At 35.7% G+C, this 11,051-nt stretch overlaps 1 long non-coding RNA gene across 2 annotated transcripts; it reads left to right on the top strand.

Annotated features, from left to right (window-relative positions):
* Positions 1-3,548, top strand: LOC124451216. 2 transcript variants are annotated; one of them, XR_006950377.1, is made up of 4 exons: positions 1-533; positions 606-1,445; positions 1,592-1,678; positions 2,641-3,548. It is a non-coding gene; the product is annotated as an uncharacterized LOC124451216 (long non-coding RNA). The 2 variants fall into 2 exon arrangements; XR_006950376.1 differs by lacking the exon at positions 2,641-3,548 and having other exon boundaries at positions 1,592-1,810.
* The last annotated feature ends 7,503 nt before the right edge of the window (positions 3,549-11,051 follow it).

Here is an 11,051-nt window from a genome sequence, read left to right as displayed (position 1 = left end):
TTTAGCTCTCCCAAATATTAACTCTGAACATTCTTTTTGTTCGATAGGTGTAAAAGGTTCACGTTGCACGAAGTAAATATTTCGAAAAAAGTTCATTCATCTTCAAAAATGTCCCATCAATACACATTCATACACCAATACATATTTCACCATATCCCACCAACGCTCAATACATCCATAGACCACATCCTTACAAAACATCACAATCCCTCAACGCTCAATACATCTATAGACCACACCTATACATCACACCAGAATCCCTCAACGCTCAATACATCCTCAGACCGCATTCATACAGCACACCACAATCCCTCAACGCTAAATACATCCCTAGACCACACTCATACAACACACCACAATCCCGTATAGTGAGTTATTCCAGCTGTAGTTTGCATTGGGAAAGCAACATATCATTACAACACGTGAGTCGCACATGCAACAAATGAAAACCGACGCACCTGAGATCAAAGTCAGCACATGGACGCAAAGTGACGACGCCTCATCACACGAACGCTGGGAAACGACAGCTTGAGGTGAGGGATGATGTGATTTCTACAGTTGTGTTGCATCAAGAGATAATTTATTGCAGATAAATTTTTATTCAGATATACGCAACGACAGAGAAGGAAGAATTCGGATTTCAAAAACGACCAATCAGCGCGTTTCCAAGATGTTGTGACGTGGAATATTTTTCACCAATCAGACTTGTCATTGCTCCGAGAATCGCGACTAGTTTGAGTGTGAACTGGGAATGTGTTTATGGATTTTGTGGGATATAAAATGTGAACTGTGAATGCGTTTGGGGATTTTGGGGGATATAAAATATGAACTGTGAATGTGTCAGGGATTTTGGGGGATATAAAATGTGAACTGGAAATGTGTTTAGGGATTTTGGGGGATATAAAATGTGAACTGGGAATGTGTTTGGGGATTTTGGGGGTGTAAAATATGAACTGGGGATATGTTTGGGGATTTTTAGGGTGTAAAATAGGAACTGGAAATGTGTTGTGGGATTTTGGGGGATATAAAGTGTGAACTGGGAATGTGTTTGTGGATTTTGGTGGATATAAATTGTAAACTGTGAATGTTATATGGGATTTTAGGGGACATAGAATGTGAACTGTGAATGTTTTGGGAGATTTTAAGAGATATAGAATATGAACTGTGAATGTTTTGGGAGATTTTGGTTGATATAACAGGTTTGTCATTTTGTATGAAGACATGATGAGCCCAATTTCATTATATTATAGTGGATATACGAAAGATTCTTACCTCCAGGGAGCGTCTGTGATATCAACATTTCGTCCAACGTCAGAGAAAATATAAAAAAACAACTGGATCCGCCATACGAAGATCTGTTAGATGACGTAGATGATCTTGTGTTGACGTGCCTCAAAGAACCATGGGATAGTCTTTGCCGTGATGAACGAAAAGAATACGAAATGGTGAGGAATTTATGAATTAATCAAAACTCCATGATAAAGATACATAGTGTGGGAAGTTGGATAGTAAGAACGCAGACGAGATGGGGAGACAGATATATGATCTAATTGTTAACGCTGATCAGTATAAACCAAGTTTCATATCTTAGATACCAAAGAGTGACCAGTTGCGTTACATTACGGTGAAGTTGAACGACAAAATTTTACGACGAAAAATATCTTTGTTATCGAACGAAGTAAGTTCATTGTAAAACTAGAAACAGAATTTTCAATTTTGCGTTTCACGTGTTTCTAAACTTGCAACACTCGTCAGAGTTTATTGCGGTAAAATCACAGACATTTAACATAAAGAAGGTTATCATCAGTAATTTTTGTACATGTGCAAATATTTCAGTGATTTACCACAAAACTAACCGAGAGGTCGTTTTCGTCCCTGGACAGTTTCCTCCCCCCCCGACAGTTATTCCCCCCTTCCCTGGCCACTTTTTTCTCTCCACCCCCTGGACAGTTTTCCTCCCTTTCCTAGACAGATTTTCTCTCCTACCTGGACAGTTTTTCTCCCTTTCCTGGACTGATTTCTCCCCTCGATGGACGGTTTTTTCTTATTCCCCTGGACAGTTTTTCTCCCCTCCCCGAATAGTGTTTCGTTGAAATCATCTGTGAGCCAAATTCAATTTATCATGGGGGGAATTCGGACACTTGCATGAGTGTTCGCTTGCATAAACCCCCCGGAAATGGTCTACTGTATGCTAGTATTCTTGGGGTGAACCTGCTTTTCTGAAGTCATTCCTATTCGTTCTAGACTTCTAGTTGACAGACGTTAAGGACCAGTATAAAGAAAAAAATTAGCTTTTAAAATTATAGTTTCATTGAAAGGAGCTTGCAAAATGACAGTGGACTTTGTAAAACAGTTTTGTCAAATCTCTTTGCATTCTCGACTTATTAAAGTTGTGTGATGTCCGATTTATGGAGAAAGTGACCTCACGTTGCGTAATGAGTTGCTGCAAATTTGTAATTTGAATGAAACACGTGTGCAGAAATTCTCATCATGCATAGTGACGTCACTTCCTCCACAAATCGTGAGAATGGAGAATTTTGATTAAACTGTTATAGAAAGCTCTCCGTCATTTTACGAGTTCTTTTCAATGAAATTATAATTTCAACATCATATTTATCGTCTTATCGTTTTACTTTCCAGAACTGACTTTAGTCTTTAAGATGGAATTTCGTTGTAGCAGAGGAGACGCCATTCACTGACACGTATTGATACCTGTTTGACAAATATGAGTTGAACCATTTGATGGAATCAGTACTAAGACCACAGGCTTTAAGTTTACCCAAAAGTAGTTTATGATTCACCATATCAAATGCTTTTTTAAAATCACCAAACAGCAAGCCACTAGGATTGTCATTATCAAGATCAGATAATATCTGATCAACAATTTTAATAAGAGCCGTTTCAGTAGAATAGCCATTCCTAAAGCCAGATTGAAGAACATAAAACATGTCGTTGGCTTAAAATTCGCGAAGCAAACAATTATAGAGATGACGTTCAAGAACTTTGGAAATTATCGATAGCGTAGAAATAGGTCGATAATTATCTGGATCTGTAGAATTTCCATTTTTAAACAGGGGAAAAACTTTGGCTGTTTTCCATGACTGTGGAAATTGACACGAAGTAATACAATGATTGAAAAGCTTTGACAACGACGATGAAATAATTGGGGCAGCAGTCTTCAAGATCTTTACACTAATATTGTCTGGACCATTTGCTTTTGATGAGGGAATATCTTGAATTATTTGAATAACCTGCTCAGCACTTATTTCAGGAATATCTAAACTCAAATTGCCAAAAGATAAAAAATCGTTATCATTTATAACAGTGGTATCATCTAAAAGATTAGAAGCCACATTTGCAAAGTGCAGATTAAACGCTTCAGCAATTTTTTTGTTATGATGGAAAAGAGACCCATTAAATAACAATTCTTTCACTTGAACGGGATCATTTGTATCACCAGAAAGAGATTTGAGTATTTTCCAAAGCTTCTTAGGATTTTTACGATTTTCAATAAGAGATGACTTGAAATAGACTTGTTTGGCTTTAAATACTGAATGATTTATTTTATTTTTAATTTTTCTAATTGACTCCCACTCTTCATGGGAACGAGAGGATTTCGCTTTTTTGAGAAGCATATCTCTTTTTCTCATCATTGAAGATATATCCTTAGTAAGCCATTTAGGCTTATTCACCTTTTTAATGCGCTTAGAAATTAATGGGGCATGTTGATCAAGTATATTATTGAAGAGAGAGTACCACATAATTACAAAATCCTCAATATCATCGAAGATAAATGATGTATCCCAAAGAACATTTTGCAAAGAACTCCGAAATTTTTCTTCATCAAAGTTTTTCATATCGCGATAAGTCATAACAGTATGCGTTTGCATAAATTTCCCACAAAATTTTTTAAAACGACGCAAGCAACATACAGGTAAATGATCAGAAATAAAAATATCAGCAGTCCAGCAATGAGATAAAAATTCGGGTTTTTTGACCAAATATGATCGAGTACTTTACCACTGATTGGACGTGTAGCATCGATAATATGTTGTTGAAAAAATAAGGATAACAAATACTTAACCAAGCGATGATGCTTTGATTAAGTGTCAGGATAATCGATATTAAAGTCCCCAAGGATTAACGTTTCTTTACCTTGCATGGAAGCATTTTCGATATTCATACCCAATTGAACATCGTAATTTTTGTCGGAGTTTGGTGGGCGATAAATTCCACCTATAATGAGACTTCTCTTTGACTTAAATGGGCACAATTCCATCAATAAAACTTCCAACTCGGTAGTTTCCAAGTCATGTCTTCTTTTAGCAATTAAATCACGATTAACATATATAGCAATACCACCACCATTCAAAGTTTTTGAAGTACTATTCCGATTCCTTATATATAAGTCAAAGCCAGGTATATTAAACAATTCAGTAGAGGTTTGCGAATTCCAAAACGTTTCATTTATAATCAAAATATCCAGACGTTTCTCGTTATAGTCATGGCCAAGGATTTCAATTTGCACTTGTTCAAACTTTGTTTCATTCAAACGGTTTATATTCCATTGGCCTTCCCGAAGGTCACGACTTGGTAGACTAAAACATCTATTTCCTTGCGGGGAAGACACAAGATTTTGTGCAGGAACCGGACCTGGATTTAAATGAATGTCGCCATCCAATGCCAGTAATAAATAGCGATGAACTAAAGATAATATTACAGACGCCATTGCTTGTTTAGACATCACCACAATTGCACAGCCAGATTGAAAGTTACTTGATTTACTTCATTTGTTCGGCGTAAGCAGCGACACTTTATTCTTCATATTTATAAAACAGGTTTGAGAATGCGATTTTGCCACATAAAAATAGTTTAAACAACGATCACTACTGTTATCCAGTATTTGATGAATAAAAATATCTTTAAAAATTAAACACCAAATCAAAATAACTAAAAATGAGGTGTAACTACACGAAACACGTCTAGTCGCCATATTGGAGATACATTGTTTCTGCTAGGATATATCTATTGGACAAACAGTGAAATGCTTAAATTGCTCAGTGCAGATTCCAATGAATTCAATCCGGAATCATATGAAAACTTGAGGCAGTTCAATGAAGAAGATAGATTAATATCACGATGATCGTCGACATTTAAAAGCTCTTTTGCGTTTGAGATTAACTGCAGAACAGACTCTTCAAGTTTGAACACTTCAGCAAATCGCAACGTAGTATGGTAAAGAGAATCAATACGAAAAACGCCAAAATCCTGATCTGGACTTCCTTCGAGGATAGCATTACAACCCAAAATAGAGTTGCGAAGGAGTCTCACAAAGTATAACCTGTCTGCCATGTTTTAGGGTTGTAGATCATTGAGTTCTATAAAACCTGGAGGGGAAATGTCAAAGTGCTGAAGAACATTCATCTGATGATAAGTATTAAATCTTTTCCATTTGCCAAAATCATTTAACGCTTGGCTGAATCCCGGCTACCCGGGATCATGTAAACAGCCCCTAAATTTTCTCCTATTGTAACTGAACACCTGTATATATATATATACCAACCGTACGTCCTGTGTCCCAAGTGCAGGAGTCACCATTTTAATATGGTGATAGCCGTGATGGCACATGGTATATACACTTTGTTTATATAAAAACTATGTATATATATGTACAATTAACTGGCAACTTGTAGCTATGTCATTTTTTCTGATGATGTTTTTAAATAAAACCAAAACATTGCCGCGTAATTGTCTTGTTTTATAACTTTGAGGTTACATTATGAGTTACACTAGGTTACACTATTTGAGGTTACAAGATGCCTTTTACGGATTATGCTTATTTTTAACTTTTTGGTTCCAATCAGTTTTATATGTCTCTTTCAACTATTTTATCATATATATAGTTGTCCAAACTCTTAGGCTCCATATTCAGGTCATTTATGTCTTAAGAGTTGGAGCTGTTAGTACCAACATATTTTGCGTTTGTATTCGATAAAAATGGCTCAGGTTTTAGCCACACTAACTTTTTCGTCCTCTCTTAGCTTATGGACAGACCTTTTGTGTTCACTATTCAATAAAAACACGATTCAATTAGCAAAATTTCCATTTTGTGGCCACTTATTAAGTGCCATAATCACGTTTGCTGCTGTGGAGGTTTCAAATTGACGTAAGTTTCTATGAAGGAAACAAATGTTTCCGCTTGGTGTACTTTGCAAGATTTGCCGATGTTCAATTAAGAAATAAAAGATGTTTATTGTGGAAATATTAAAACCGAGGAGACCTTTGGGACTACTCGAAAGCAGATCAGGGCAAAAACATCTTTACATTTCTTTTATAAAATAACAATAATGTAAAAAAAATAAATTCAAAGCAAAAGGTTTTAATATTTCCTATAACATGTATTCATGATTGATTAGCAAATACTCTTTGATGGATTTAATTGATGAGGCTCAGCTATCAAACAATCAACGCAGGCATTTTATTGTTTTTATTTTGTATAATGCAAATTGGAGTTGTCAGTTGTCATTCGGGGAAGAAAAGAATACGAACTTGATTTATTTCTTCCACTATTATATTAAAGTGAAATGAATAAGGAGTGTTTCGAGGAGAACACACTGAAAACTAAGATGGAAACCATTTTGACGTAATTTCTTATTATAGAATATAATATTTCTAGATGAATTTTCAGGCTTGCGATAGCTATTTCTTGTGGAAACGACCGCATGTAGTGATCCTGACATTACGAATAATTTATGCATGTAAAAGTTTTATCGTAACTTGACATTCTTCACTTGTAGACTATTAGAGAGGACATAAATTCGAGAGCTTAGATCAAATGGGTGAACTACAAATGTAAAAACAGCTGCCCATTTACTGAAATTCACTGTTTTTAATTAAAAAAAATTCTTGCATGGTAGCAACAGTTGGTGGTAGCATAACTAATCATTTGCCATTAAATAAGATTCGTTTAATTTCATCAACATTCTTTCTATCTTAGCAACCTCCAGTGTTTGGCTGCGACTCTACGTCTGCTACGATAAGGAGCTTCACAAATTCTAAAAGCAATCGCATTGAAACAGATAGCATCACCTTTCTCAAGAATTTTTACGGTATATTGGCAAATTTCTGATTTGAACAAACTCTTCACTCCTCTCGACACAGATATGCCTGATTTAAACGAATTTCGCCATATATAAGTAGAGAATTTTGTTCAAAGAACAAATTTTTTTAATTGTTTGGTTTCTGATGTCTGATAAAATGACTAACAAAGCGTTCAAAACTATACTGGCGATATTGCCAAAGTGATTCTTGATGCTCTTATGATAACTACTAAGTTCGTCTATTCTCACAGGATATGATTCGCACCGTTTTAAATGTCACTATTTTTAGACATGGGATTTCTTGAGAAAAACTGCTGTGATGTGAGTCATAAAAGGTCTCTGTTAGTCTTATATATTTTCTATCAACCGAAACTTGTACTTAACCTTCTAAGGGCAATATGTAGTGAAATACATCATAATATAGCTACTCCATGCGGTCTACAATAAAGAACTCGAGATTGACAAACGTTTAGGCGGACACACATAATGTGTGTAGCATCGTTTTATGACTCTCTTGTGGCCAGATGTTTTCTCAATTAAGTTTCGTTTCGTAGTTATTGCTCGCGCAAGTAATGGCCTTTAAAGACAGTTTTCCATTACGGTCGCTTCGCCCACGAGTGTGAAATCTGTTTTATGAGAGTGTTTGCCGCCCGCTGGATTTTATTTCCATTATTTTCGAAAGAGATGGCGGGAAATTTAGCAAAACATGGCGGCTCGACGTCGACTTTTTCGGCTAATTCTTTTAAAACGAAGATTAAGAAAGCAAAAATACAAGAAAAGATTTTGGGTAAGGAGTATATTACAAAAAAGGAAAGAAAAAGGAAAATACCATACTCTAGTTGAAGAAGCTATGCTATATGACGAAGAATTTTTTTTCGTTTGTTTCGTATGACTCTTTTCAAGTTTGAAGAATTACTGACCTTGGTTGCACCAAAAATAACACGCTGGCATGCAAGAAGAGAAGCTATTGGACCTGCAGAAAGGCTTTGCGTCACTTTAAAATATTTGGAGACTCCTTTAGAACTATTGCAGCAATTTACCGTTTAAGTGATACTGTTGCGGGACGAATTATAGGGGAGACTTGTAAATCTTTGTGGAATGTTACGGCAGAAATTGGTTTTTTATCTGTTCCGAGTTCGTCTAAAGAATGGCTAGATATAAGTCAAGACTTTGAGAGAAGGTGGAATTTCCCGAACTGCGTTGGAGCGATTGACGGTAAGCATATCATTATCTATTGTCCTTCACGAGCAGGATCTATGTTTTTTAACTACAAGAAGTTCCACAGTGTTGTCCTGATGGCATTTGTGAATAAAAAATATCAATTTACGATAGTTGATGTAGGCGAATATGGACGTCTAAGTGACGGTAGCGTTTTTTCAAGTAGCCAACTTGGTATTGCTATGGAACAGAACAAATGAAACCTTCCACACTCAAGACTGCTACCTGGGACCAATATTAGTGTACCATATGACGTTGCTTTCCCTCTTAAAAATTATTTAATGAAACCCTATCCTAGGTAGAGATCCAGATCCCCGAGAGAATTGCAAATTACTGGTTCTCCCGTGCAAGAAGAATTGTAGAAAATGCCCTTGGCATTGCCACCTCACGATTCAGACTTTTCAGACGAGCAATTACGGCAGATGTTAACGTTGCAGTGCAAGCTACAAAAGCAATTGTAGCACTTCATAACTACCTTATGGCTGACAGTTGTATTCCAAGTAATCCATATTGTCCACCTGACTTTATTGACCGTGACTGCAATGGTTCACTTAGACTAGGTGGGTGGAGAAGAGAGAATGTCAATAATGGCGGAATTCAGGATGTAACACATATTTGATCCAATAACTATTCAATACAATGAAAAAATATCAGAGACTGTTTTAGAGATTATTTAAACTCAACAATAGGTTCTGTGCCATGGCAAGTATGGGAAACTATTGAAAACTTGAGAGTAGTTCAATGAAGAGGATGAATTATATCATGATGAACATCGACATTTAAAAGTTCTTTTGCGTTTGGGATTAACTGCAGAACAGCCTCTTCAAGCTCGAATACTTCAGCAAATCGCAACGTATTATGGTAAAGAGAATCAATACGAAAAACGCAAAAATCCCGATCTGGACTTCCTTCGAGGTCAGCAATACAACCCAAAATAGAGTTGCAAAGGAGACTTACAAAGTATAACCTGTCTGCCATGTTTTAGGGTTGTAGACTTGTAGGTAAAACAACTGGTTTATTTTGTTTTCGTTATTACGGCATCACGAAAATAAATTATAAACAAATTATAATGTGATTGAGTAAAATTTGATGTTTTGCGAATCACTAATAATGTTACGTCATCATAATGGAATGTTCAACAACAAAATGAGTTTTAACAGAAATTGTACAGGAAAAAAATTCGATTATGAAATTCCAGAATGGGATATGATCAAGACAAAATGCACATTGCAAAGGACAAAATGCGCATTAGTAATTGAAAATATAGCAATTAATTTTGGGGAGATCACCCTCCATAACTTTGTGATAGAGCTTTTTGTTATCTTATCTTTATAAAAACAAGTCCTGTCCAAGTTTCCACATCATTGCCTAGAAGTCAATCATCTTTAGAAAATGAGTTGATGTAACTAAATTTCTCACGCACAATTCACCACGACACGATGTCCTTTGGCGTGATTTTTTTTATTATAATTATCCGACAGCCGATAAATTTATATATAAAGACGTCAATGTGTCTGTGAAAATGCAAAGCCGGCTTCAGTTTATCTTACCCGTCGACTTCAGTTTATCTTACCAGGTGTATTTAGGGCTTGGATTCAAATACTTTCTTCTTACTAGTCTGTTTGCTCGTCGTGGTCTCGTTGCTTCAAGGTCGATTTCTTTGAGCATAGTTTGAATAGCCAAATAACGTACTAGCACGTTATACTTAGATTGCAAAAGCTTCCAAGTAGCTCTATGTGCAAGCATAATACCGCATTCATTAAGTTCTCGTAAAATATATTGTCTGATACGATCTTCATTAACAACATTCCTGCGTCAACGCAACACGTACAGTTCAACTTATTTAAAAGAGCACTACTTGAATTAGAAATGCTTTGGAATTTATCGTGTAAACTCAAAATAGTTTACTTCTGGTTGCGTTCATGTATTTCTGTTTGTGTTTTGCTTCTCTGCATGCACAAATTAACCTCTTATAAAGTTAAGTAATGGAAGCTGTTGTTTTTATGCAGTAAACGATCGTAGAATGTTGAAATTTAGCAAATATGGAAGGACGTTTGAAAACGTGAGACTCTATCGTTAGAGATTAGACTTTAAATTGGTATTGGTGAAACATAGTGTGTCTTTGTCGTAGACTCGTAGTGCAACACTTTCTTAGTAACCAATGCTAACTAACGGTTATGTATTAGCAACAATGAGATGGATGTTAGTAACGTTAGTAACGTCATAATTTGAAAAAGTAACAAATGTTTAATTTATGCACGCCGCATGATCAATTATAAACGTGTAATGATTGAGTTAGTGGTCAAGAACTACTTGTAAAAGAGTTTGTATGCACTTCGTTTACCAGAAGTTATCTCAACTTGAAGGTGTACAATGACCACGACAAACAACATGGTACATGGGACAATTCTTTAATCCGGAACGAAAATCCTAAAATCGACACCCCACTAAAATTGCAATGTCAACATAGTTCTAACTTTCAAAAACAAAAAGAAATAACTTTTCTGAAGTTCTTGACATGTTTAGAAGGTTCGCTTTAGGGGTGGTCATTGGAGAAAAAACTTTGCATAACATCAATATTTACTGAGAAAATTACTATGTACCATCTCTGGTGTTACATGATAATCCATAATCATGTAAATTATACTTATTATTGTCATATACTTAAATATATTATTACTTAACTAGTTAGTGCTCTTTGTAAAATGCCTTACTCATACATGCATGTGTATG

The sequence above is a fragment of the Xenia sp. Carnegie-2017 genome, unplaced genomic scaffold, assembly GCF_021976095.1.
Source record: "Xenia sp. Carnegie-2017 unplaced genomic scaffold, XeniaSp_v1 HiC_scaffold_24, whole genome shotgun sequence".
NCBI lineage: Eukaryota > Metazoa > Cnidaria > Anthozoa > Malacalcyonacea > Xeniidae > Xenia > Xenia sp. Carnegie-2017.
Note: the sequence above shows the minus strand (reverse complement) of the source record. Positions and strands in the feature narration are given on the sequence as shown.